Here is a 6,000-nt window from a genome sequence, read left to right on the forward strand (position 1 = left end):
AATGAGGTTTTCTAGACCACAGTGTGCTGATAGATTTTTTACAAATGCATTGTATTCAACCCATCTTCAATTCTGTTCTTCATCTTAATTCCAAAAGCACCACGATCTAGTTGAGTGAAAAGGATTCAATAAGCAAGTCCCTTATGGCCAATTCTTTCTTGTTTCAGATGCTGTAGTTTGAACACAGACCTTGCTGATGACATTTGACTCTCAATGGCTACATCTGAGCAAGCTCATACACTTTAAGTCCCCCTGCTGGTTATTCAAGCCAAAAATGCCTACAGCACATGGTGTTTAATATTTGACATTTGCTATTCAACAAACTAGCATAGTTGCTATAAATGTTGGAATCAAATGGAACGTCAAATGTTAACAATTCTCAGCTTGACAAGGAAGTAAAATTCTACACAGGACTAGATAAGCAGAAATAAATTGTCAAAAGGATTAATCAGAGCTACCGTGGTTAATGAATAAATAGTAGGTGGTAACTGTGCATGTCCTGTAGCAAAGGATATTCATATAAGTGAAATGTATTGCCTTTGATCTTGTGTCGACAAAGGAAACATTGTTATGCTGTCATTGTATAAGTGCTACTCTGCAGAACGAGCTTGCCAGTTTGTTCCTATGTACTACTGGACATTGCTGAGCACTTATGAAGTTTAAAAGATTCAAGTTACTGAGGCTTTAAAAAAATTATAATCATATCTGCCAGCAACAAAACTAACTGAATTTTACAGCAGACACCTTCTGAGGATCTTTGAGTATCAGCATGGGTCAGTGAATCATGTTACAGAAAGTATTACTGGAGGACACAACAAATATCACTTTAGGTCTGTCTTAGGGGATTTCAAGGCTGTGGGCTTCCTAGCATCTCCCAGTAATTTCTCAGTCCATAAATAGGGCACACAGTGACAAACAATCTGCTTTACACTGGTGTAGCACATAAATCAGAAAGTGCTAGATTTATAAGCTAACAAAAATATCATACACATTTTATGTGGGTGCGATATGATTAAAAGCAAAACAATCAAAACAGCTTCATCGGGTATCAGAAGTAAACACATCTTTTAATGTTCAGAAAGCATGCAGTTAGCTGAAAAATCTCATTCTCATTTGTACAGCTATTGAAAGATGTGCACAGTATGAATGCAAATACAATAGACCATATGAATACAATAGAAATGTTCCATACAGAATCATTTTGATGCAGAAGTAATTCCCAGTAATAAAACTTTTTTGTAAATTATTCATTACCGCTATGGCCAACATAATCTTCTGTACTTGTTTGGGTACCCAGTGGCACTACAGTAAACATTAATAGAAATTGTTTCTTTCAGTGGACTAATGAGAAAAAATTTAATTATAAAAAAAGATATAACTACAAAGGATTGTTACCATTAAGAAATTATATCATACAGGTTGCTATCTGTGTTGCTATTGTCTGTATTTTACCTGTTCCACAGTGAGCGACTAGATGTTAATTTTATTAATCGTTATGCACCTAACAAGATTTTGAACACAAATATATCACATACAAGTAACATATTTTAAAATGTATTTATTTTGCATTCTATGTCAGAGAAAATTAGAATTTGCCATCACTCAGTTGGTAATAACATTAAACAACTACCTATGGTTGTGATGCATCAATTAAAGTATGCAAATGCTATATTGTCATCTACTATAGATATGAAAGAGGTTTGTCTGATTGCAGTTGTGGACAAAGACTATTTTCAAATCCAAATCAAATTTGCTTCTCAACTTCATGCCATATGAATTTAGATTACTCTCTAATTTGAAATATATTTGTAATGCAGGTGTGTTTGTTTATAAGCAACATAGAGGAGTTATGTTTATTGAATAAGTGTAAAATAAAAGAGAGTGTTATCAATATTCTGAGACATTACATAAGCCTTTGAATTATTGCCTAGAATCTGAAAGTATTTGAATGGACGTAAGAGGAAAGGAGAGGATGAAGGGGATGAATTGCACACAGGAATGGGTAGCTTGTCATTTGTGATCAGCTGTGTTTGGAGGTTCACACAAGTCAATCCTAAAGTTCCACTGCCACCATTTCTCCCAGTTCATATGCACGTTTGTTATTAACATCATGGTGACAACTGTGCAGTAATACTCTGTGACTGGAATTTTTTCTAAAAAACACACAATGACTTGACTAGATTCCTCCGAGAGGAATGTCCTGTCACCCCTGGTACATTTGAACATTCTTGCGATGAATTCATTTCTTTTGCAAAATCAGTTTAGAAAATTCAGAGATGATCCTGAATTATTCTTACTGTTTATCTATTTATCCTATGCATATTACACTCATTTTAGATCATAAACAATTGGATGTATGGGTACTAACATATATGTAATTGTAAAAAAATAATGTCTTACTTAATGTAAGTGGTTGCCCTTAAAATCCTCCATAGTATACAATTGGCAATTGTATCCAGCTTAAGGCAAATAATGAAACTAAACTATACTTGTAGTTCATATCTTGTAAATTGATTTCACAGTCAATCTTTTATATGCATTTCCCACTTAACTTTTGCATCAAACTAATGCTGTCTCCTCCCAAAATGAATAATAACTTTTGTTTCAAGTTTAACCAAAAACCGGAAGAGGAAAACTCAACTAATTACTATCTCATTTACAGTTTCGTATTTTAGAAATTGAAAGTCTCTCACTGAAAGAAACATTCTCAAAATGTGATAAAGATGTGGTCATACAGACGGGACAAATCTGCTCAGCAGAATGTACTGTGTGTGAGAACTATAACAGTTTTGAGGTTGTATATTTGTGTGCTTGTGTTTTCTTTTCTGTTGTTATTTGGCTTATAGTTTATGATAGAATATCTGGCAGCTGCAGGAATTCCAAGTAAAATCACATCATGGGTTTAGCTGATTTTATATCAGACAGCTTGTGCATTCAAATTTTTTTATATACTTATCCTCTATAGGAGAGTGGGGTTTTAGTTGAGTCAATGTTTTTGTCTGGCTAATTATTACATGTATCACTGCTGGACATTACAGATGATCTTAATTTTCAGCAAGATGAATGAGAAGGAAAGTTCTCTAGCTTTTCCCTTGCCTTTAATGGAACACTGATGCATGACGAGAGGCTAAACTGCTGTAGTTGTACCTGTGCTTGTGACTTGTAGAAAGTGAAACCACAATATAAAGTTTCTGAATGTCTTAATGCAATTCACAACTTTTACCACACAGGATTCTCTACAGTATGCTCACCTTATTAATTACAACAAGCACACAGTGTTTACATGTTCTATGTTAAACAGATCTTCACATACTTCTTCTGCCTGCATTTGAGCTTTACCTAGCTATTTCCTTTTCCTGTCACGGCTGGAAAAGTTTGACCGAATAGTGCTTGCTACATGGAGACTATTCCAAAAAAGAGAATTAATGGCAACATCGTGTACAAAACTATCTGGTTACCTTAAGCAGCGCTTAAAGTGATTTGTGATCCACAGAGTTAACTTGGCATAAAGAGGAACAGACAAACAGAATTACAATGCTACAGACACTAGCCACGTGAGGTCTGTCACATCTAAATCTTGATACTGCACACTTGTGCACCTCCAACAAACATACTTACATTGCAAGAAAAACATTTAAGGTTTTTGCCTTTCATTAGAAACCCCTCAGTCAGTACATCCAGCCTCACAACATGTAGGTAATATATTGACTCCTGGCAATTCAAAAGATGGCACTTTATGTACAGTATACAGTCCATTATTATTATTAGTATTATTATTAGTATTATTATATCCATCCCAACTTACCAGGTTCAGCTTTAAACCAGCCAAATGATACTGCAATTTCTCCTCTGTAGTTTTTCCAAACCTTTTAGCTTCTTCTCACCACAATAAAAGAGGATGTCCCTCTCCCAGATTATTCAGCAAGTAAATATTAATTGCCGTGAGATGGGGGGGAACTCAGCCCCTTCTCCCCCTTTCCGTTAAGTGGCTCGTCTCTTGCTGCTCGCCTGCGCTGCAATGGGGAGACAGAGCAGTCCGTGCCGCGCTCTTGCTCTGACTGTCTCCCTCTCTCCCCTTCTCTCTGCCTTTCTCGCATTGTATTGATCCTTTCTCTCGGCTGTAGCTCTGCTTGTACAGCCTCTAGTGGGCATTCTTACCCCACCTCACAGCAACGTTGCACTGCCACTTTCTGCAACAGGAGTGGAGAACAGAAGGATGCCGAAATGCAAGCAATTCACCTATTGAAAATGACATTTCTTTTAAATAACATTTCTTTCCAGCAGGGTAAAGCAGGAAGTCCTTGATAACATGAAAGCAACTATTACAGAAATGAGGATGCATATTAAAACAGCTCAGCTTGCCTCTTTGACACTACATGAAGAAGGTAATGTTAAATATAAGAGGCAAATCTACAGTGCTCACCACTGAGACAGCCTTGCTTATTTTAGTGTTAACTGCACTGTTTTTCATTTCCCTTTCCCTGTTTTTTTTGTATTTGTTCAGCTCTTCACATTTACAGTATATAAAGGAAATGAAGATGTAAAGACAGATGTTCCTTTTCTGTAGACCTTATGATAACATGTTGATATGATAAAATAATATGTTGTTAAGGCTATCACTTTCTTTAAAATCGAGCTACATTATATCATTTTTTAAATAGACCTTTGTTGAAAGGCCTAATTTGGAGCAGTAATCTTTCTCTGTATTGTTGTAGACAGTATGTTAACACTGTTGTTCTGGTCCCTCTCATGTAAAATAAAGCTATTGTAGTGAGTAATGTGCTAGTGTGACTGCCAGTGAATAATTAAAAGCTTAGTGAACGCAGTTTCTTTACATTATGAAGAAAGCTGGTACCATATTTTGTAAACCTCATTATGTCCTTTCTTCATTTTCCACTGTCAAGGTAAAAGAACCAGCAATTTTAAAAAAGGAAAGCCATAGCATTGATCTTCCCTTGGGCTTAATTAAATGAATACCGTTATTTTTTAAACAATAGAAAATGTCACTGAGTGTTTAGGCCTCAGGAGTTGCCTGACAATGGTATTTAGCATGCACGTCAGTTCGGGAAAACAAAATCATAGATAGTCACCTGACTAATTTTTCAGTCTTATGTACTTTCCAGTATACACTGGCAAGGGGGGCTGATAATTGTATAGCACAAAAGCTGGGATATGGCAACTTTATGATTAAATGTCTACTGGAAAATGTTCCCACACAAGAAAACTTTACTGATACAATTAGGTTTCATAACCCTTTAAGGGTTCCACTCTGCATTTAATCTTTACTTAATATGAGAAAGGTCAATAAGATGATTAATTGAAATAAAAATGAAAGTACCAGAATGTCTGTGGCAAGGTATGCCATGTGTTGCACCCTTTCCATCTAACTCTAGCAAAATACAGAAGTCTTCCTTTACAGAAGGTTTAACATTGCTCTGTTTTTATTACCTGCTAATTAAATTAGAATTTTCATTTTAGCTATATAGGTCCTAGTCCATATTTTGTGTAGGAGAAAACGAATAACTTAATGTGGATTTGAAATAGAAAGGAATGATGATAATGATATTTTTTGGATCTGGTGAGTTTCTGATTTGGATACCCCAATTAAGTTAAGGCTGCACTTGAGTTTAGTGTTAGGACATAGATCTAGACATAAAGGTTTTGCACTGGGTTTCATTTTTCAAATTAATCACTCTTTAATTACATTTGACTTTTATTAGCAAAACGTCCAGGATTGGGCATATACTAACGCCTGGGGTGGAATTAGGTTTGTCTGGTACACAGCAGCATCAATGCAGACAGTCCCTTAATTATTACATTGACACTGCTAGTCATCAAATAATTAAAAGGCTGGTTGCAGCAAAACCCTTCAATGGATTACATTGGATGAGCTATACATTGTGGAGGTCTGATTTTACAAACAAACAAATGAAAGGGCAGGATTCAAGACGTATTTACAAAGGGAAGAGATTACCTTTTTTACCCTATCCTTTTCCAAAA

General features: G+C 35.6%; 1 protein-coding gene across 3 annotated transcripts in view; it reads right to left on the reverse strand.

Annotated features, from left to right (window-relative positions):
* Nucleotides 1–4,106, reverse strand: part of tnr (tenascin R (restrictin, janusin)) — a 208,020-nt gene extending 203,914 nt beyond the window's left edge. For 2 of the 3 annotated variants that reach the window (XM_088598137.1, XM_088598136.1), the window contains exon 1: nucleotides 3,806–4,106. The gene's annotated coding sequence lies outside the window, so the exon portion shown is untranslated. The remainder of the gene's footprint in view (nucleotides 1–3,805) is intronic. The other variant, XM_088598139.1, reaches the window with a different exon arrangement.
* Nucleotides 4,107–6,000: the final 1,894 nt, after the last annotated feature.

The sequence above is a fragment of the Lepisosteus platostomus genome, chromosome 11 (genome assembly GCF_059453375.1).
Source record: "Lepisosteus platostomus isolate fLepPlt1 chromosome 11, fLepPlt1.hap1, whole genome shotgun sequence".
In the NCBI taxonomy this organism is placed as follows: domain Eukaryota; kingdom Metazoa; phylum Chordata; class Actinopteri; order Semionotiformes; family Lepisosteidae; genus Lepisosteus; species Lepisosteus platostomus.